The sequence below is a fragment of the Abramis brama genome (assembly GCF_963993115.1).
Source record: "Abramis brama genome assembly, chromosome: 3".
Classification (NCBI taxonomy): domain Eukaryota; kingdom Metazoa; phylum Chordata; class Actinopteri; order Cypriniformes; family Leuciscidae; genus Abramis; species Abramis brama.
The window spans coordinates 6189323-6212919 of record NC_139965.1 but is presented as its reverse complement, the minus strand read 5'-3'; the positions used below and the strand labels follow the sequence as shown (position 1 = coordinate 6212919).

Sequence of the window (23597 nt, the reverse complement as noted above, 5' to 3'; positions counted from 1 at the left end):
GTGAAAGAGTGATGTTTTTATTTTAATCATATACAGTAAATATAATTTACTTGTTATTTTGTAGTTTAAATATTGTGTTGTAAATAAATGTTAATAGAGTGTATTTGTTCATTGTTAATACATGTTTATATTAAAGTGTATTAGTTAATTTTATAATAAAAACCCTTAATCTTTTTAAATGGTTGAATTTGTGTTTCACTGCCACTGTTTCACAGTTTCTGGGCCACATCTGGCCCGGGGACCCAGCCGACTCTCAGCCAGATCTGTCTTACAGTGCCTGGGCCAGACCTGGGCCATATCAATAAATAAGAGTCATTTTACAGGGTGTGGGCCACATCTGGGCCAGAGGAAGTTGTTTGAGTCCGTTTTCAGTGTGTTGGGCCATTTTTGGGCCGGGGACCCAGCCATAACGGCCAGAATTGAAGCAAGGATGAGGCCCAGAGGTGGGCCAGACAAATTTTGCTACCTGGGGTAAATCTGCATGAAAAAGGATTTAAACAACGACAGACTTTAGCGTGTAGCTCCTCCCCTTTCCCGTTATTTTCCGCCTCAAAAGAGGCTGGACTGAAACCACTGGTTATATTTAAACATTCCTTCACACTCCCGAGGCGTCAGAATGGAGTGGAAGGGAGCCGGTCCTGTTGTTCCTGATGTGTCCATTAGGGGGATACTGTTAAATAACATCATTATATCGACACTCAAAACTCACATTTATAACCATCCTGTCCATAGACTTTGACCAATTTTGTGTGTTTTGTTCATTTAAATATAAACGTTACAGTGTAGATCTGCACTACGGGTTACAATATCTATATTGTTGGATCAGATGACATAATGATATATGACCTGTAGAATAGTTTTATTCACCGGAGGTTATACAGGAGACTGAGTGAAATATGTTGTTGTGAATTTATATAAAGTTGCATTTAGATATTAACCATATTTAGCCCATTAGACATACAGTACCGTGTAATCATATATATGGATCCTCAATTAAATGTCTGCTGTACTATTCTCTATTGGTCATAATATACAGCTATAAAACAGTGTCCTACATAGCATTTTATGAAGACAAACACAATTTATTCCTTTTCTAAAATTACAAGGGCCATTTAGAAGAAAGACTATAATATTGTTGTTAAAAAAATAAAATAATAATAATTATTATTATTAACACCATTTATGAATTATGATGACTCCTGTAGATGACTCCCATATGGCTCTTCTTTAATAGTTTTTCTATCCTCCTTTCAAAGTGCTCCTGCTCACTGATAAAAAGATTAAACATTACATTTTTGTTTGTTTGTTTGTGTGTGTGTGTGTGTGTGTGTGTGTGTGTGTGTCGTGTGCTGCCCAGAATTGATGTCAGGTGAGTGTGGATTGCATCAATTTGCTCCTGATCTTCAAAGTACAACCGCACATGCATTTGTTGGTGGAACACTTTTGGAAAAAGTGTCAAGACACTTTGATTTCTTTTGGCCACTGATGATGGACTGTGCAGAGGAAATAAAAAAAAAATGACATAAAAGAGATGGGTGTTTATAAGTTTAGAGAGAGAGAGATTTTCATTTCCTTGAGTAGCTAAAGCAAACACACACCTTTATGAGATCCAAGTTAAAGAAAACTTGGTAACGACAGAGTGTGATAAAACACACATTAAGTGCACATAGCCTACATTTTAGTCCAGGTCAGTAAGCTATTTTGAGAAAAAAATTATATTAAAATATAAATTAGATAATTAGATCATCTCATTTATAAGAAACAACTCAAACCAGAATATTCAAACCATATGGGAAAAGTTTTTAATGTGGGTTTTATCATGTGTGACGTTGATAGTCTAATCAAAAAGTTTGTGTGTGCAGTTCAACTCTCTACTTAGAGAGATTTACGAGCGATATATATACATATATGCCCATTATAAATGTGTCTTTTTTTGTGTGTTCACACCATAGACTGTAAAAAAAAACTAGTAAGCAGATTTCCAATATCTGTAATGTTGCCCCAGAAACCATGTTTTAATGCAAGGAGTAAACAGGGTCCACCTCACGCAAGCTAAAGACAGGCAACAAAAGAAAACTAAAAAGAAAATGAATTTTGAAAGTGACTAGAGAAGACTAGGCTCTACTATTTTTACCCAGGGGCCGCAAGATGAAACAAAGAAGTAAAAGAAATTAGCATGGGGGTGCACCCAAACACTACGGGTGTTTTTCTCTTCTCCGTAAATAAATCTTGTAGCAGAGCGACTGCAGGCGTTTTTCGGTGGTGGAAATCGTCTCGGGTTACGTCTGTAACCCTTGTTCCCTGAGAAAGGGAACGAGAACTGCGTCGAATGACACTTTGGGGAAACGCCCCTCAGCGTAGCGCCTCTGAAGTATGAATGAAACTAAACCGATCCTGATTGGTGTTGCGTCATGACGTAATGTGTGACGGCATATGCGGAAGCTACAAAAGGACGCCGGCACACAACAGAGATAGCTTCTGTGATGAAGCAAGCGCTCCCAGGCAGGGGGAGGCGTGGCGAAGGGACGCAGTTCTCGTTCCCTTTCTCAGGGAACAAGGGTTACAGACGTAACCCGAGACGTTCCCTTTCGAGGGAACTCGAACTGCGTCGAATGACACTTTGGGGAACGAGTACCCACTATGCCACAACGAGCCCTGCCTGTCCTAGTGTGAAGCTGCGCACAGGCACACTTAGGACGAGAGCACAAGGGTGCCAGGTGTCGATGTAATGTCCAGGCTGTAAAATCTAATAAAAGTGTGAGGGGTGGCCCACCCTGCTGCATCGCAAACTTCTTGGATCGGGGCCCCTGAGAGGAGGGCTCTAGAGGACGCCATGCCTCTGGTAGAGTGAGCCCTCACGGCCAGAGGTGAAGGCAAATTGCGCACCTGGTAGGCCATAGATATAGCATGGACAATCCAGTTACTAATGGTCTGTTTAGAAGCAGGAAGCCCTTTCTTGGGCGACCCGAAACACACTAACAACTGGTCTGACTTCCGCCATGAGGAGGACCTCTGGATATATATTCTGAGCGCTCTGACAGGGCAGAGCAGGTGAAGTCTCTCCTCATCCGCCGACACGTGAGGTGGAGGATGAAAAGCCTGCAGAACCGTAGGCCGTGCCACATATGGCACCTTGGGCAAATAGCCCGGCCTAGGATGTAGGATGGCCTTGATGTTGCCTGGAGCAAACTCCAGGCACCCGTTAGATATAGAGAGCGCCTGGAGATCTCCTACCCTCCTCAGAGAAGTAATGGCCAACAAAAAAACCACCTTAAGGGAAAGGTTCTTGGCCTCAGCCGACTCCAGTGGTTCGAAGGGGGCCTCAACCAACCCTTCGAGAACCACCGCCAGGTCCCAAGTGGGAACCCTAGTACGAGTCGCAGGTCTCATTCTCCAAGCCCCACGGAGGAAACGTACAACCAACTGCTGTCTCCCCAGAGGCCCATCACTCAGAGGAGCGTCGAAAGCCGAAATGGCAGCCACGTACACCTTGAGAGTGGACGGGGTAAGACCAGCCGAGAAGCGATCTTGGAGGAACACCAGCACTGAAGCCACTGGGCAGTTAACTGGGTCCACCTCACGCACTCTGCACCATAGGGCGAAAACATTCCATTTTAGGCCATACAATTTCCTCGTGGAGGGAGCTCTAGAGCTGAGTATGGTCTCCACTACTCCTACTGACAGGCCGGCCTCTCGGTACTGTGCCCCCTCAGGGGCCAGACCCACAGTTTCCATAGTTCGGGCCGAGGGTGAAATATTGAGCCCTCTGCCTGAGTCAGCAGGTCCCTCCTGATGGGAAGCTCCCACGGAGGGCCGTCCAGGAGTAATATTATGTCCGAGAACCACACTCGGGCCGGCCACAACGGGGCTACCAACAATAGACTGATCCTGTCGCGACGAACCCTCTCTAGAACTCCCGGGAGCAGAGCGATCGGGGGAAATGCATACAGACGCAGCCTCGGCCACGTCTGTACCATGGCATCCAACCCCAGCGGGGCTGGATGCGTGAGGGAGAACCACAGTGGACAGTGAGTCGTCTCTCGAGACGCGAATAGATCCACTTCCACTGGGCCGAACCTCTGACATATTGACTCCACCACCTCGGGATGGAGTCTCCATTCCCCGGGCCTCAGCCCCTGCCTCGACAGGATGTCTGCTCCCTGATTCTGATTCCCTGGGATGTATGTTGCTTTGAGAGACAACAATCTCCCTTGGGACCACAGGAGGATCTGATGCGCCAATCTGCATAGAGGGCGAGACCTCAGACCCCCTTGATGGTTTATATAAGCCACCACTGACATATTGTCCGACCTCACAAGGACGTGATGACACTTGAGGTCCGGCAGGAAGCTCCTCAGAGCTCGGAACACAGCCAACATTTCCAGGCAGTTTATATGCCAGGAAGAATGATGGTCCTGCCATAAACCTCTCATAAAGCGACCGTCCATGACCGCGCCCCAGCCCGTGAGGGAGGCGTCTGTCGAAACGGCTTTGCGGCGACATGACGCTCCCAGCACGGGACCTTGGGACAGAAACCAAGCTTTCTTCCACATAGACAGGGAACGAAGGCATCTGCGCGTAACCCTGATCATGCGAAATGGGTTTCCCCTCGGGGAGAACCCCTTGGTTTTCAACCACCACTGCAGGGGCCTCATGTGCAGGAGACCGAATGGAATGATGTTGGATGCTGCAGCCATGAGACCTAACACTCTCTGAAAATGTTTTACAGTGACGGCCTGGCCTAGCTTTATCCTGGTCACCGTGGCCAGGATGGATTCGATCCGTGCAGGAGACAATTGTGCGCGCATCTTGACCGAATCCCACACCACACCCAAGAACGTAGTTCTCTGGGCTGGTGCCAATACGCTCTTTTTCGTGTTGAGTCTCAACCCCAGGCTCTGGATGTGGGCAAGGACGACATCTCGATGCCGAACTGCCAGCTCTTGTGACTGGGCCAGGATCAGCCAGTCGTCGATATAATTGAGGACCCTGATACCCTGAAGCCTCAGCGGTGCTAGAGCTACATCCATACATTTTGTAAATGTGCGAGGGGAGAGAGCTAGGCCGAACGGAAGAACCCGATATTGGTACGCTTCGCCCCCGAAAGCGAACCTCAGGAACCTCCTGTGAGATGGAAGGATGGAAATGTGGAAGTATGCGTCCTTCAGATCTATCGTGACAAACCAATCCTCGGATTGAATTTGGCTCACTATAATGGGAATAGTGAGCATCTTGAACCTGAATCTCCTCAGAGACCGATTCAAATGCCTGAGATCTATTATTGGACGCAACCCCCCATCCTTCTTGGGAACAATGAAGTAGCGGCTGTAAAACCCGGACTCCCTGTCTGGAGGAGGAATATGTTCTATAGCCTCCTTTACCAGCAGGGAGTTTACTTCTTGTTCCAATACCCGACTCTGCTCTGGGTTGACTACAGTCCAGAGCACCCCATTGAACTTTGGCGGACGGGAACCGAACTGCAGTCTGTACCCCTTTTGAATGGTGCGCAGAGCCCAAGGAGAAATATTCGTGAGATTTTTCCATGCATCGAAATACTCTACTAAGGGAACCTCTCGAGGCTGGCTTCGGGTATTAATCGGGATTCGTTCTTGGCCCCCTGAAGCAGATCTCTGGCAGGGTTCGACCGAAAACGATTCTCAATGTGCGGACGCGAAAGCTGCCTGGCCGCAAGCCTGTGGGGCGGACAGTGCAGGGTGCGTTCGCTGGAAACCGATGCGTCCCGAAGCGCACTTGACGGCGGGAAGTTGACATCGATTTCCTGCGGGCTCCGCGGAGGAGGCGACCTCGATCGCTTCTCCACGGGTGGGGCCGCCCGCAGAGGACCTAGGCTGGCTAGGACCTCTTTGTCGAAGCCTTTTTCGCCTGTAGGACGGCCCTCAGGTCGCCCTGCTTAGGCTGAGGCTTCGGCTGAGAGCGCCGTCTATGCCCCCATGCTGTTTGAGGGGGGGCTCTAGAAGCGACGCTCTCTTTTTGCGCCTGTCTGTAGGCGGAGGAGCTGGCGGATGGCTGCGGCTGCCCGCTGGGGGCAGGCTTCTTAGGCTTGGAGCGGCGAGGGAGATATTGTCTGAAGGCTGCAGATTGTTTCTTCGCCTCCTGAAACCTGTCGACGACGGTGTTGACTGAGTCGCCGAACAGGCCAGAAGGCGAAATCGTGGCATCAAGGAGGAAAGCCCTGTCTTTCTCCTTGATGCCCGACAAATTCAACCATAAGTGCCTCTCCGAGACCACCATTGCCGCCATGGAACGGCCGATAGCACGGGCCGTCTCCTTGGTGACTCGGAGAGACAAATCTGCAGCCTTCCTCAACTCCGCAATATCTTCCGGAGTTGGACCCTCACCCTCATCAATGTCCTTAAGAAGGTCGGCCTGGTACACTTGAAGTACTGCCATTGTATGCAGACTAGCACCATCCCGACCCGCAGCCATATAAGCCCTGCCCACTAACGATGATGTTTCACGACATGGTTTAGTGGGCAGCACCGGGGTTTTTAAGGATGATGCAGACTCGGGGGCTAAATAGGTGGCAAGCGGCTGTTCCACCCGAGGCATCATCCCATAACCGTTCTCTCGCCCCCCCAAAATATTACTATAATTTAAAATAGGGGGGTTGGACACGCGAGATGAGTGTGGCTTGCTCCACGATTTACACAACTCGTTGGGAAAGAACGGCAAACCCCGATGATGAGGTTGCTCTCTGTGCTGCAGGAAACGCTCGTCCAACTTGCTTTTAATAAGCGTTTCCTGCCTCTCATGTGGCCAACTGATATTAAGACGGGCCACTGCACGAGAGACAACCTCCACCAGCTCCTCATATGCGGGGACATGGGGTGGCGAATCATCCCCAATATCCCCGCCCTCGATGCTGAGCACGTCTACTTCCTCAGAAGCAGACAGCTCAAGCATCGGGCTCTCCACTCGCGCGGAAGAAGCCGCCGAGCGGGCTTCCGCGCGATGCGGGAGAGCATCGGAACTGGCGGATGAATCACGAGAGCGTGCCTCGGCAGTCTCGGGATCCCCCGCCAGATCCATTTGCGAGCCCCATGAAGAGCGTTGCCGCGCCGCCTCAGCGAACGCGGGTCCCGCACCACGAGGCTCGCGAGCCTGGCCATCATCATTGAAGATGGCCAGACGGGAGCGCAGCACACGGATCGTTAATCTTTCACAATCCTCGCAAGCAGCCCCCTCGAGAGCTGCCCGTGTGTGCTGCACTCCCAAACAGTGTACACACAGTTGGTGTGTGTCCCCACCCGTGATATAACGAGGGCAGGGATGCACACACCTCCTGTAACTGCTTTTACTCGCCATTGCTTTATATATATGTGTGCTTTGTAACTTGAAAGACAAACAACACCAAATAAGACATACAAGTGACAGAGAGCGCTTGCTGAAGAACAGAAAGCTATCTCTGTTGTGTGCTGGCGTCCTTTTGTAGCTTCCGCATATGCCGTCACACATTACGTCATGACGCAACACCAATCAGGATCGGTTTAGTTTCATTCATACTTCAGAGGCGCTACGCTGAGGGGCGTTTCCCCAAAGTGTCATTCGACGCAGTTCGAGTTCCCTCGAAAGGGAACCATTAGCTACTAAAACATGAGCACAGTTCATGGTTGCAACGACAGACGCCACAGGGAAATCAGACCAAATTTTTCTATAAATAATAGATAAGCTAATGTGCAATCTTTTTTTTTTTTTTTTTTTTGACTCATTCTTTTTGAAATATGTGAGGTTTATCTTTTTATAAAACCTTGTTTGTCAAAACTTTATTTTAACTTGTACATGTTAGTAGATAAAATGTTGCAAGAGCAAGACCCCAGCTAACAATTTTTGGTTCCCAGAATGTTCCCAGAATGTTATTTTTTATGGTTTGATTTTAGTTAGCCATGAGTTTTCTTAAAGTTCCCAGAATGTTTGTTTGAGGTTCCCAGAACGTTATTTTTATGGTTTGTTTTTGGTTTTCTTAACGTTCCCAGAACGTCCTTAGAACGTTAGTTTTTTGATTCCCAGAATGTTATTTCTAACGTTGAACTAACAATAATTCATCTTTTTTTTTTTTACTTTAATAAAATACAACACTAAATCTATATAAATAATCAGCCTACAGTCCATGTTTTTGTCTATTAATTTTTTTAATTGTTGATTAAAAAATAATAATAAAAACACAATCATGGGGTAGGCTATGCATCACATTCAAAACATGGCAAAAGGCGAAACAAAAAGAAACTAATTACGTCAAACACTTTTATAAATCTAATTGTAGATCCTGCACTTGAAAGCCTCTTCCATCTTCACCACAGTCATCTGTAAATATAACAAAAATAGTAATATTATGACAAAGAAAAGTAAAAAGTGATATTCTTGTTTCATTAATTCATCATTTCATTACAGTGAAATGACTGAACCTAGGAGCCTGATAAAATCTTCAATTGTCTTCAATTGTACTCAAATTATTATCATTATTATTATTATTATTATAGTAAACCTAGTACCTTAATTACTAGTTTAATAACGTAATAATAGTTTCCTTAATAGCCTTGTTCGCATGGTACGTGGCTGTGATATATATAAACCTACCAACGTCCGTTGCCATGATTTTTGGAATGACTTATCGCGAGAGGAAAAAATTATGCATAACATCGGTTAATGGAAACACTGTCATTTCGCAATGAAAAAAAACACAAAAGTTTTGCGCAAATCTGTAATAGAAACACGCCTCATGACAGTTGTACCATAAAAAAATAGAAATTAACCTAAAGGGATAGTTCCCCCACAAATGAGCATTGCTGTTATTTACACACCCTCATGTTTCTTTAAACTTGCATGAAGGTTTATTTTTAACATGAAGATATTTTAAAGAGCGCTGGTATCCAAACAGTTTATTTTCCCAATTGACTTCCAGAGTATATATTTTATATTTTGTATATATATTATATATGTTAACAGGGAACAGCAACTGTTTGATTACCAACACTTTAAATATCTTCATGTTAAAAAAAACCCTATGCAGATTTAAAGAAACATCGTGAGTAACAGTTCATCCACAAATGAACAATCGCTTTAAGTAAAATCAGCTGAAAATGATGCAATGAGTGAGCATTTTATTGTCAATGAACATTGACAGCTTATGTAAATTGCTGTATTTATTACCATCTTTGTCCTAGTCTCTTTATTTTCTAATGAGCTGTCAAACTGTGTAAGCTCTTCTACAGTTCGACAGGGCCCATTTTCTAGAGTTTCCTCCTCTGTCTCAGTCATAGCAGCCAACAGTCTTCTCTGCAGTGTGACTTGCTGGTTCTCGCAGAGCTCTTGTAATTTCTGCAAGATTTTTGTGCGGTAGTCTAAAAAAAAAAAAAAATGGGATGTTTTCATCACAACATGTGAAAAAATGTGCATGCATGTTTGTGACAGAGCTGTAAGCTTACTCTTTGTTGCTTCTTCGGACGAGGCCTATGGTTCTCTTAAGAGGAGATCTGCTGTGGCATAAACCTATGCTTCAAAATTGACATTACATACACATTTATGAATATCAATGAAATTGCTACACACCTTATGCAGACCTTTGGAGTTGAACATAGTATATTATAAAACATTTTTCATTTTATTACCCACTTTACCAATGCATTGTTCACATTACTATTACAAAAACAATATCCTCATTAATTAAACACACTTCTCATAAAGAAAATAGTACTCACCAAGGAGAAATATAGATCAAGGAACAAAAGAAAAGCAATTTTACAAACAACAATGTAACTCATAGGGCCCTATTTTAACGATCTGAAACGCAAGTGTCAAAGCTCAAAGCGCAAGTAACTTTGTGGGCGGGTCTTGGCGCTGTTGCTATTTTCCCAGCGGGATAAATGACTCTTGCGCCAGGCGCAAATCTAAAATGGGTTGGTCTGAAGTAGCTTCATTATTCATAGGTGTGGTTTGGGCGTAACGTGAAATAAACCAATCAGAGCGTCATCTCACATTCCCTTTAAGAGCAGACGCGCTTTGTTCTAAAGCGGATTCCTATTATAACGGCGGATTTGCCAGGCGCGCGCCAGGAGCGGTTCACAGCCAAGGAGAGCAACGCTCTCGTCAGGGACGTTGGGGATGGAGAAACCCACCCAAATTAACTTCGGTTAAAAAGGAGTATGATAATTTGGGTAAATGTGTAAGCTAGATGTATGCTTTTATAATAAATTGTCTATCTATCTATCTATCTATCTATCTATCTATCTATCTATCTATCTATCTATCTATCTATCTATCTATCTATCATAATAATGTATGATTTGCAAAAATGAAAACTGCTGCTTCTGTGTAGATGAGAGAATCAAAGTGTATGCGCGTTGTGCACACGCTACATTGATTATGGCCAAGCATGCGCCCTTAAAATAGCATATGAATAACATGCGCAACGCGCCACTGACTTTAAACAATTTTTTCCTGGTTAGTGGCGCAATTGTTTTCTAAACCTGCAAAATAGCATGAAGGAACGTTTGCGCCGGAACACGCCTCCTTTTTTGCGCTGAACCGCCCAGGGAGCGCAAGTTCATTCCCTAGTTTAGCGACGTGCTTCTGTGGAGGGAAAAGCGCGCTTTGCGCGGGTGCAAAATAGGAATGATACATGCGTCAGTGTACAAAGTCATTTGCGCTGGGTGCAAGATAGGGCCCATAGAGTGCTGTATAGTGATGACAGACAAGCGGATACAAATGTGACACTCATTGGTTAATTTTATATAAATTCTTCTTCACTTTCACAGATCCTGTGATAAAGCAGTCTTCACACACTACAGTGTCTGAACCACAAGCTCTCAGTTGTGGAAAATGAGTCGTTCTCAAAGAAGTGACCGTCCACTTGAAGATGAAGATGTGACATTCAAACTCTTCTGTTTCTTTGGTTCAGCCGTTTGTAGGCCTGAGTTTGTAAATAAAGCATTATTCATTTCTGCACATTGTTTTTCTGTAACTTTTATTTTATTTTCAGAAAATTGCATTGTGATGCTAATTTATTTAGTGATGTAATATTCATAGTGTACTTTTCAGTAATACAGGTTAAACTGAAATGTTCTGCAAAAAATATTTAAATATAGCTCTGCCATAGCATTTCACTGATCTTTGTTATTATGTATTTTGTTCAAGCTATTATACATGTATATGCTGCTGTACTTTTTTAAATGTACTCTTATGTAATTATGTTGTAAGGTACACAAAAAGATACTATATTAAAGTATTCTTGATTTGAAAGTCTGTGTATGTCTTATCTTTGCACTTTTAACATACCATTTTAAATACTGAATAAAACAGCTTTATAATAAACTATTAGTGTAATGCTAATACATGTTTTAATGCTATTTAAATGTTCTTGAAGTACATTAAAATTAAGCTTCAAATATATTATAACTGTAGTTTAAGACATATGAAAATATGTGTAATGAACTGTAAAGAAATACACTTAAATGTACTTGAAGTGGTTCCATTTTAGCACAATTTAATATATTAAAATATAGTGCAAATAGCTTAAAATTGATCTTAAGCATATCTTGAAATACACTTAAAATACTTGTAGTTGTTTCAAAATAATTATTTTTTTCTGGGTATGTTGCTTGTATATTTCGAAGACACTCTAGTTTTCATTAGTCCCTACACAGGTATATTAAAGTATACTTAAAGTTGTTCCAATATAGTACACAAAAGTACACTAAATACACTTAAAGGCAGGGTAGGTAGGAATGGTCTAAAAAACTTCTTTTTCAAATTTGTTTAAACTTTATGTACATATCAATACATAATTAAAATGTAAGTACTCTGAAAAAGAAAGTATAAAAATCGAGTGTCTGTAGACCTCTCAGGACTGTTTTAAAGACAGTTCATTATTTCCATTCACTCCACCCCCTCCCTTCTGGGCTCCTTCCAAAGCCACGCCCCCAAAACACATGAACGCGCGACTCCAACCGCTGAGCTGAAGACGCATTATTTACCTGAGACAAGCAGAGAGGAAGGAGCACAGTGCATGTAGTGACATCATGTCAGAATCACATGTAATAAAAAAATCTAACGCTAATTGCTTATGAAAATAAACAAATAAGATGTATTTTAGTACTCACTATCAAGCTAGCATATTGATATTGGTAAATTTAAAATATATATTTTTTGATTCGCTAACGAGCTAGTTATATAAGCTAAAAACAGGTTGCATTGATACACTTTTTTACATTACCATCAGGTATATTGTGATGAAGATGAATTTCGTGTAAGATTCATAACATATATGGTGTTCTGCATGTAGGGGTGGGAGATATTGACAAAAATGAATATCTCGATATTTTTTTCCAATATCTAGATATCGATATTCAGGCGATATTTTTGCCATCCTTCAAAGAAATGTGAGCAAACTGGCAAAGAAGGTCCAGTTGGTCTTTTGACTTGCTGCATTTGACCTGTATTATTCTAGGCTATAGAAAAAAACAATAAAGGAGCTAACTAAACAGAATCTGTGGCAGCCCCTACTTTTTCCACTTACAAAAAAAAAAAAAAAAAAAAACACTTAACTAGGCACTTCTTGCAACAGTGATTATTAAATCAAACAACAATATTGTTGATGATCAATCAACATTTTCAAAACGGTATAAATCCATTCATTTTTCCCCCAAAACGCTATAAATCCTTTTTTTTTTCTTTTTTTTTTTCTAAATTTATGGTTTGTCTTTTTAAAAAAGTTTTTGTCTTTTATTTTTCGTGTTTGCATTTATGAGGAAAAAACAATATTACTTGACATTTCTCCATTATGGACGCCAGCGCTCTGAAAGCTGCACTAAGACTTTCAAACTTTAACAGAGACCTCAAAACAGAAAGCACAAAGCCTTTCTTTAAAACGAATTTCGTTTTGTATTAATTGTATCTTAATTTTAATATTTTTTTTTTTCATTAATTCATTAATATTTTCATTCCTGGATTAAATACATAAAGTAAATATAGGCTATCAATCACAACATAAGGTGCTTGAACTGGAGATTATATCATCGTGAACCGAACCGTAGCCTCGCCTCACAGGCCTAAAAAATGTGGAATATATTTACAGAAATCTGGTTCTAAACAAAACCATCCAAAACAAAATAAAACTATGTAGCCTAAATGTGCATTTCTCCGGTGCATGCGTTCACTAGCCTACTGCGAAGATCGCGAGTCAAATATCGTCAACTTCATCTTTGCAGCCGACACAGAAATTAATAAACAATTAAAATGTCTTATTGCAATATTTTACACATTCATAATCATTACTTTTGCTGGTTCTTTGAGGCAGCTTTTTAGGTTTATGGCGTTTTGGAAAAGAGCTCTTCACGTACAAACACCGTTTCACCAAGGCACAGCAGCCCTTCAGCACATAAGAACAAAAAGAGAAAAAGCACGGACTTACTAATTACGAAACTTTGATGTGGTTGAACAGCTGAAACAGTCACAAATTCCTCTGCAACTCAAACCTTCTCAGTACGAGTTATGAAGGAAGAGAACAGCATTACAGTTTTCAGCGCGTCCTCCTTTGATTGCTGTGTTGTGACTGGAAAAGTGCGTGCAGGAGCACATGCGCAAAATGTAGGTTTGTAAAATGTCCTTTTGTAAAATAAAAATAATTTTAGGGCGAAGCAGAGGAGGTCGTGCAAGAGGCCGTGGCGTGCAACTAGGGTCCGAGGAAGTAGAGGCTGAGGACGGAGTGGTCGCTGGAAAGCTACGCCGATATTGACACGCGTTTTATTTCTTTGTTTATCCAAAGACTTTTTGTTCATTACCTTTTCTTGTACTGTCTTCTTTTTTTGCCTTGTTTGCCTTCACTAACTGCATGCCGGTAATGTGAATTTTGATTGCTCTTTCTCTGCCATTGTTTTGCTATTCCTAGGTTCCGTGCCTCTCGAATTCCTCAAATCAAACGTGCGCGCGCAAGTGGGCAGATCCCGTGGCAAAAGGGTGGTTGCCATGGTTGCGAGAGAGAGTGACAGTCGCCTAAGCCAATCCTTTGATTCGTCCCGAATCGAAATAATGAGCTGTGTTTAATACAGATTAAACGGTCTAGAGTCACTTGATTTTTATACTCTTTTTTTCAGAGTACTTACATTTTAATTATGTATTGATATATATAGAAAGTTTTAACAAATGTGGATCTTTTATTTTTATATAGTCCTACCTACCCTGCCTTTAAAGTTATGCTTTACTATAATTTAATTACTACTAAAATATACTTAGTAAAATGAGTTTCAAAATAGCACATGTGACGACCACAAAAGTGTTGTATTTGTGTTTTAAGAATATTCACTATTATTGTCTTTTATTTGAAACAAGTGATTGTATTTTTGAAAAAAAAAAAAAAAAAAAAAGTATCCCAATTCCCAAAGGTTTTAGTGTTTGCTCCAGGCCAGTAGGGGCAGTGTAGAGTGACGAGTTACTGTAGCTGCGTGAGTTACGGGTTTCTCATTACTTACTGCAGACATAGACAGTATATGAACTGGACACAGCGACCCCATTGGATTCAACGCAGACAAGTGAAGCCAAATAGAAGCTCTTACTTCCTGATGGCTGAGCGTACTGCGCAGACTCAAACTGAGCTTGACGACGTAGATGTGACGTGAGCAACCCGTCTGTCTTCTAGTAGCTGTGCCAAGAGAAATCTGAATCATTCCCTTCTGAATCTTGCAGAGACAGAGAGTGTGAGTAGGAGCTGTCCATGAGCTTGGAGCAGGAGCAACTTTTGCTATGTATTCTGATTAATTACTTTGTCATTTTGCCTCCACGTCCCCCCGATTGCCCGCGAGCTTCTCCTCCTGTCCATACGGTAATCTCTCTACTGTGCGACAGAGAGTCGCGTGGCTATGACGCAATCGCTAGCCTACTTTTACAAAAACTGCTTCTACAGGGCCATAACGTAAGATACAAGGTAATGAAGCCTTTTATACATTTTCGTGTTTCTTTAGAAATAAATAATGGACAAATGGAGCCTTTAAACGCCTCAGATGTAAAGTTATTCGCTGTCAAAGTGACGCCAAAATGAATGGGAGTCAATGGGATGCTAACAGCAAGTGATGGTCCGCTGGCCAATGGCGGCGCCCGGGGAACCTTCAAAGTAATATGAAACGCTGCCCCCCTGACTGCAGAGAGCTCGAAACTGATAACACTCGTTTATCTCCTGTGTTACAGGTGGGTAAATGTATAAAAACACCCCAGAAGTAGCATTTATCTACAGTGTGTGCAGAATTATTAGGCACGTTGATTTTCTGATCATATTTTATTTCCAGGAACATTTTGCCAATTCCAAACCATATTAATCTTAATAACTACTATTAATTTTGTATTTAATCATATATAAGTGATATAATTGTTCATGAAGGCTGGAAATGAAAAATGTCTTATTTTCAGGTGTGCAGAATTATTAGGCAAGTTTTCTTTTTCAGATAAAATAAGCCAAAAAAGAGATTTAACTCAGACTGAAAAGTCAAAAATTATTAAATCCCCATGAGAAGAATGCAATACTAATGCAATACTAGAGATTGCAGTTAAGGCATGACCATTGGACAGTGAAATCCTCATTGGGTCAGCAGGGTCAGACAAAAACAGGTGGAGAAGAAAAAACACATGTTAACTGCAAAAGAATTAAGAATTAAGGTGAAGAATTAAGTGTGAAACCATCAGGAACCCTTTAGTCTTCAGAGCCACCATTTTCCAGAGCTGCAACCTACCTGGAGTCTCCAGAAGAGCAAGGTGTCAGGATCTCAGAGACTTGGGTTAGGCAAAGAATCCTAAAAAATGACCCCCTCTTAATAAGAGTCACAAGCTGAAGTGTTGTGAAATACATGAAGACTGTTTTTTATAGGCTTTATAGACCGACAGATTGAGAGTGACTCTTGAAGGACCAGCACCACATCCTCTTCTACCACTGTTTGAAGAATTCATCTTCCAGAATACGTTTTAATAAGTTTTGTGAGTTAATTTTTAGTCCATCTCTGCAAAACGGACTTCAGGGTAGGAGATGGACTAAAAATAAACTCACAAAACTTATTAAAACGTATTCTGGAAGATGAATTCTTCAAATAGTGGTAGAAGAGGATGTGGTGCTGGTCCTTCAAGAGTCACTCTCAACCTGTCTGTCTATAAAGCCTATAAAAAAACAGTCTTCATGTATTTTATTACACTTCAGCTTGTGACTCTTATTAAGTGGGGGTCATTTTTTAGGATTCTTTACCTAACCTAAGTCTCTGAGACCCTGACACCTTGCACTTCTGGAGACTCCAGGTAGGTTGCAGCTCTGGAAAATGGTGGCGCTGAAGACTAAAGGGTTCCTGATGGTTTCACACTTAATTCTTCACCTTAATTCTTAATTCTTTTGCAGTTAACATGTGTTTTTTCTTCTCCACCTGTTTTTGTCTGACCCTGCTGACCCAATGAGGATTTCACTGTCCAATGGTCATGCCTTAACTGCAATCTCTAGTATTGCATTAGTATTGCATTCTTCTCATGGGGATTTAATAATTTTTGACTTTTCAGTCTGAGTTAAATCTCTTTTTTGGCTTATTTTATCTGAAAAAGAAAACTTGCCTAATAATTCTGCACACCTGAAAATAAGGCATTTTTCATTTTCAGCCTTCATGAACAATTATATATCACTTATAAATGATTAAATACAAAATTAATAGTAGTTATTAAGATTAATATGGTTTGGAATTGGCAAAATGTTCCTGGGAATAAAATATGATCAGAAAATCAACGTGCCTAATAATTCTGCACGGCCTGTATGCTGAAATGTATGTGAGATATGAGTGAACTGTTTTTAGTGAAATGAGTTTCGTTAGGGTCTGTTTTTGATTTAGTTTGAAATGAGTTGAAACGAGAGGACTGAAACGAGTCCTGCAGAGTAACGGTCGAGAGACATTACTAGAGAGCAAGTCAGCTCAACACACACTTTCCCCGTATATATATATATATATATGCATATGAAGATGTTTTTTTAGCTTGTAATGTTAACAGATATGTTTAGCTCACTGTATGTCAGTTCCCCACCATCTGTTGGAAATGTTTTTTGCTCAACGAGTTTATACGAAAATGTTTACAGTTTAAAATGAGGTTAAAAGTTACACTTTAAGCACTTTATGAGTTCTGAGCATGATTTTGCAGTACTGTATTAACATGATACTGATAAAATACTGTGAATGGAAGATTCTAAGTATCTAAAAATAGTCTTTACATTTCATTTTGATAAATAGTATAAAATACAAGCATGAAGAGTAAGTGAACATGCATTTGGTGTAAAGAGGTTTATTTTAATGTGGATTTTGCATTGACATGGACACTGAAAATTCATCGTAATGTTAAAAAGACACTGAACATGTAATATGTGAAACATACAATGACACTTAACAATAGAGATGTGATTGCTGAAGAAAATTCAGAAAATAAATTACTGCAGAGAGCTCGAAACTGATGACACTGTCTCCTCGTTTCTCTCCTGTGTTACAGGAATGAATCTGTTATCCACGGTGCCGCTGCCGCGGTACCCGTTACAAAGACACAAAAAAAAAATATATTATTTGTTATTAGTTTTATTTTTGAGTAGCTCAATTTTTAGTTTGTAGTACTCCTCCTGTAGATGGAGTACTATTTTCTGCTGCTTTAGGACATCCATCTCTATCTCCAGTTTGCGTCTATTAGGGATGGTGTTGGAGCAGAAGGAAGGGAACGAGGCGCTTGTGAGCATCGACGCGTGATGTTTCAAGCGCGGATCGCCGATCTCGCAGCTCGGCCTGCCTCTCTAGCAGGTCGCGGATCTGCTTCTCCACCGACTCACCGAATGTAGCTCGAAGGTGTCCTCACCTGCACTCAAAGGTAACGTTAGACACACATCCGTTATATTCGCCATTATAGCAGATGTGCTATAATGGCGAATTATAGCTTTCAGTGATACGGCTGTAAATAAGACGATCGATAGGCGCGACCACTGAGATTGCTGAAATGAGGACCATAATGGACAGCCTATATAGAAATGTAAGTACATATATTTCTCCTGTACTTTTTTCATAAACATTATGAGCATTTCCTTTCTTGCAATTTCTTTTGTCATGCATAGCTTTTAGTGCTGCAGAATATTGAAGGAAAAGGTGATATGCCATTTGTTAATGCAGAAGTATTTAAAATCAATTAAAATTAATTATTCTTGACCTTCTAGTCAATAATTGTATCCCTTAAAACTGTTTTATCTGTGATAATTAAAATGACATGTAATGTCAAAATATTTTAGCTTGATTGTAACTTTTTATACCCTTGCTTCTTTTATTGTACAGATCTATGAATATGCAAAATGCCTCCATTTATTCAGTGTATAGTATTTGACCTAATTATGTCAATTTAAAGGGATAGTTCATCCAAAAATGAAAGTTCTGTTATAGTCCACTCATTTTATGAAAAAAGGTTGAACAAATTGCAACAGAAGCAAACTCAACTGATTTTGTATCCTCAATATGTCCCGAATAAGAAAAAAAGCCCCGAAGAATCTCATTAGGGGAAAGTTTTGAAAAAGACCCAAATATAGCCTATTCATTCTTTTTCTCACATGAATAGGGTAAAAAGTTTAACCTTTAGATATCACTTTGAGCTTCAGTGTTGTATGTGTGAAAGCACATTTTGAAGTTTGTCATTTTTTATTACAGCACACAGATTCCGAAGAAGAAATGATCAGGGGCATGACTCTTGGAATCATCACAGTGGTGGAAGATGTGACAGACCCCATTCCATGCAAGACTAATGATGTGGCCCTTGTAATCGAGGAAGCAGTTGTTCTGCGAGGACTTGGTGACATACCAAATGCATATGTGAACTTGATGGGATTGCTTTATGATCTCAACATAAACTACCCCAAAAACATGAGATACACATTTGAGGTGATTCAGAGGCTGTTGATGAACATTGGAGCTGATACCTGCAGTGCAAGAGTGCACTCCCTTAAAAATACATTGTTGAATTAAAGATGTTGTTGAGGTAAGGTGTTGTCTACCAAAGGCCTGTGTTTTGTATTTTACAGTTTTCAGTTGTTGTTGTTTTTTTTTTTTAAGTTTTTTCCAAGTTCTCTGTATCAATGGCCTGACATCTATTTTCAACAAGATTGCATGTGTTTTAAAGTTATTTCACAGTTAAAGGGGTATTATTAATGTGAACAATCTTGGTGTTAGTTTATCTAACAAAGTAATTTTCATTTTGGGTACTCAACCTCATGTTGCTCCAAACCTAAAAGACCTTTGTTTGTCTTTGAAAAATAAATTAAAATATTTTTAATGAAATCTGTGAGCTTTCTGTCCCTCCTTTGACAGCCTACATAACTAGCACTTTCAAGGTCCAGAAAGGAAGTAAAAAGACATTCTTAAAGTAATCCAAGTGACTCCAGTGGTTTATATATTTGTTTACATGCAACAGTGTCTGCTTTCGCGTCCACACATGAAGCTGTCATGCTCTTTTAAGCATGCAATGGAGAAAACTATTTAATAATGGTATGAAACACTCGCAGTGATTCATAAAACTGAGCTTAAAACACTGAAATCACTTGGATTACTTTAAGGATGTCTTTTCTGGACCTTGAAAGTGCTAGTTGCGTAGGCTGTCAGAGAAGGGACAGAAAGCTCACAGATTTCATTAAAAAGATCTTAATTCGTCTTCCAACAAAGGCAAGTCTTAACAGGTATTGGATGGCATGAGAGTGAGCAATTAACAATGGTATTAAAAAATTTGTGTGAGCTACATATATAATGTTGTTTTTAGTTTGTATTTACAAATAATCAGATTTGTTTTGCATTTCTACTAAGAGAAGTGTTAGCTATTAGCTGTATTTTACAGTTAAAAAGTTGTAACAAAGTAAAAATTCATGGTAATCCTTTGAATATGTTAACTGAGTTTTCCCTCAACATTTATTGATTTATAAGGGACAATAAAATAATTTGAATGGAAAAATCAGTTTTTTTTTTTTTTGGTTGAATGTGCTATTGCAAGTTGGGAATATGCCAAATTGAGTTCAATGAACAAATTTTAGTACAGATAACTTGAAAATGTAAGTTATCATATTTCAACTCAACTTTACAAGTCCAGGTTACTTGAAATAAGTTGTTGGGTCAACTATTTTAGCTATGTCAACTAAACTTTTTAAGTTGAAAATACTTAGTAGATTAAGTAAATAAAACTTAACTGAGTCAAAGCAAAAAGATAACTAAAAAATGTAAGTTGAGTGAACAATTTTTTTTTTTTACAGTGCAGTATCTGTGCACAATAATGTACAGCGGTGGAACTTCTATTGCAGTGATCTGAGGACAGTGAAATGTGGTTAATTATTGTCAGAATCATACGTTGCCGTTTGTCTATTGTATTATCAGATAAGCTACATACATAAACAAAGGTTCAAAGTTTCATAATAAAAGATATTATACTGCTTCAAAACGCCTTTAAATGCTTTCATTTTCATCCAGGGTCCAAAGTCAAACCTCAACCAGAGATAAATAAGATATAAAATGCAGTTTCTTTATAAGGAAATGCAAGATGTTTAAAATAAACTGTGAGAATGATAGTCAGACTCTCATTGATTTAAGTCATGTAATGAAATCAAATAAAACCAATGACTGAAAGCATCTCACAAATCTCCTAACTAATACTACCTTAGTGGAAAACTGATCTAGGATGCTTTAAATGATGAGTCTATATACTGCATAATAAAGAACAATATCACAATAATGCAATGTATGAAATGTACAGAGGGACATTAATTGGTATAACAATACATTTGTTTTAATTCAGTGACTTCAGAAAAAAAGCTTCATCATTATAATCATGTTTATAAATATATGCTAAAGGATATAACACAAATTCTGTTGATCTGAATATTCCCTTTGTCCTGATTTAGAGCCATGATAGTGAGTGTGCTATTGTTTGATCGCTGTAGATCATTAACCAACAGTAGCATTGACTCAATCATATGAAAGTGAAAAAAAAAAAAACAGTTGTGAGAGCAGGAGCTATTTCCTTAGAGCTTTCTCAGACACACGCAGATATTACTGGACATAAGTTTCAATTACTGACAATATACTGTTAGAAAACGGATGAAAATGTATTAGAAAAGGTCATCAGTATCATCTGTTTTTATTCTCCAGGTAAGATTAGGCTATTTCTTTTCTCTTTGTGAAGAAAAAAAAAATATGCAAGACATCAAAAGGACATGCATTGTCTTTTTTTCATAATCATTACTAATATGTTGTTGTTGTTGTTTTTTTTATCTTGCCTGGTCTGGGTGTGACAAATACTTTAAGTGAATTATAAATGCTGCATCATGGATGAGGGAATTCATATCTCCTTTAATTAGAAAAACCTAATTGTAATTCTAACTGAGTGAGTCTCTGGTTTGTGTCTGACACTCGAGAGCGAAGATAAAACTTGATCTATTTGCCACAGATTTAAGGAGACTTCAGAGAACATTTTGAGGCAGTGGAGCGTGTGCATGCATAGAAAGATAACTGAGAGATGCATGATCTCACGTGTTGACTGGGTTTGCTATTGAAACTGTGTTATATAAACACACTGTTAAAGCCAGAGACAAAAATAAGTATCTTTATACGTTATCATAAGTGGTCCATATCATCTGAAGTCACCCAACCAAATTGTATTTCTTTGCTCTTGGCTGACGTGTGGCATTGCTATGGCCTGCTTGTGGCCCAGATCTGGCAAACAGGAGTGAGCCGCCCAAAGTCCGTCATTCCACGCTGCATGTGGGCCAGATCATCATCCCACATGTGCCGGATGTGGGCCGGATCTGGGCCAACACAAAGTTGCTATCTGGGTTCTGATCAACAAATCCTGTTGAATTGTCATTTAGTTCGAACAGATTTCATTAGACTTTAACTGTAAAAATCACACTTTTTTTTTTTTTTGGTAAGTTTGGGAAGGAAAAATTAAATAAGAAAGGACATTGTTGTTTGAATAAAACCCTCGGAATTCTGTTTTGTTTATATCTATAATATCTATAATAATATGAGATAATCTGATCTATGACAAAAATGTTTGAACTTGTGTTTTATTATCATAGCAAATCGTAATCGGACCCCCGCCGGCCCAACAGCATGGATCCTCCCGGAATGGCGTAAGAGAACGTTCTTATACATTACTCACATGATTGTAGCATAAACTATTAACATTTAAAGAATCTTGGTTTCATATCAGCTATCATTAATTAACAAATTCTAATAAAATATTTTTTAATATTTTTTTTCTCTAGAAATTCTTTTAAATGTCTCAAAGATAAATTGATTGAATTCTTTAAGGATGATTACCCTCAAATCCAGCAGAGCATTGTCAGACTGTGTGAAATCCAGACAACATATGAAGAAAATAACAAACTTGCAGAGACAGGCTTTAAGCATGGAACAAACTCAGAAATAGCTGGAGGTGTCATGATGGTTTTGGGAATCGCTTTATCTCCGTTTACTCTGGGGGCTTCTGCCGCTCTCAGCGCAGCAGGAGAAGCAGTGGTCGCAGGTGGTGTAGCTGGAAATGCATTCTGGAAATCAAAGATATCAAGCATGGAGGCAACATTGAAAGAAGAATTTAAAGCTGAACTGAAGAAATTTCAGAATAAACTCTTCTATAAGAAGATGAAAGACATTGATCAGCGTATTGAGGAAATACTGAGAGACATTAATAACCCAAATCATGAGGTCAGATATTTAAGTAAATATGATGCCTCTGACAACGAATTATTGCGTTTCATGCAGATATTTGACGTTGGTGGATTGGCTGCGAAGATTTCTGAAACTGTGGATTTGACTGTAGAAATTACAGGCATTGTTGAGCAGGGCGAATCTACCAACAAGTTCAGTGACTTATGGAACAAATTTATGCAGTTAAAGACCATCATGGATGCAATTAATAATAACACAATCATGTTAACTTTACAAAAATGAAATAATATACATGGCTGAGAGAGCTGACTGAGAACATTAGCCTGTATAGTGACCAGCCTCTTATTGAATTGATTTACATTGTTCTACAGTGATTAAAGTTAGAACAAATAAATTCTCATTTTAAGATAAAGCTAAACAAACCGTGTATTTTTTTTTTTACCTGCAGAAAGTCAATTGTGAATTATATTTGTTATTTTCTTTTGTTTGTTTGTTTGTTTTGTGTGTATATACAGTACTGTGCTTTTAGTTGTTGTTATTATTATTATTATTTACTTATATAAAACCAAAATAAGAAATGTATTAAAATGTAAAAATATGTATTTGGTGTGCACAACTATAATCTTCTTGTTATGTATTAGTCTCCTTGTTATTAATTTGGTCCTGTTGATTAATCAGTCTGATGTATTTTAGGTAAATTACTGTGTCAAAGAAAACATTAGGCACGAGTAAGTCTGTTATTATTAATGAGAAACAAGCCGTATAGGCCGGACATCCCAAATCTCCGGAACCTATTGAGGTGCTACTGAGCGCGCGCACGGCAGAGAGAGGGAGCGAGAGACCTTGCGTGTGTGTGCTAGTGTGCCCCACGAAGCGCATCTAAGGACCCAACCAATCAATTGT

At 39.8% G+C, this 23597-nt stretch overlaps 1 protein-coding gene and 1 long non-coding RNA gene across 2 annotated transcripts in view; both read left to right on the top strand.

The window, feature by feature from the left end:
- The window catches only part of LOC311079167 (Fc receptor-like protein 2), a 248771-nt gene that overhangs the window by 160958 nt on the left and 64216 nt on the right, over nucleotides 1–23597 (top strand). The gene's annotated exons all lie outside the window — the stretch shown is intronic.
- Nucleotides 14986–19331, top strand: LOC311079220. The gene is made up of 4 exons (XR_014605368.1): nucleotides 14986–15195; nucleotides 17701–17874; nucleotides 17941–18033; nucleotides 18696–19331. It is a non-coding gene; the product is annotated as an uncharacterized lncRNA (long non-coding RNA).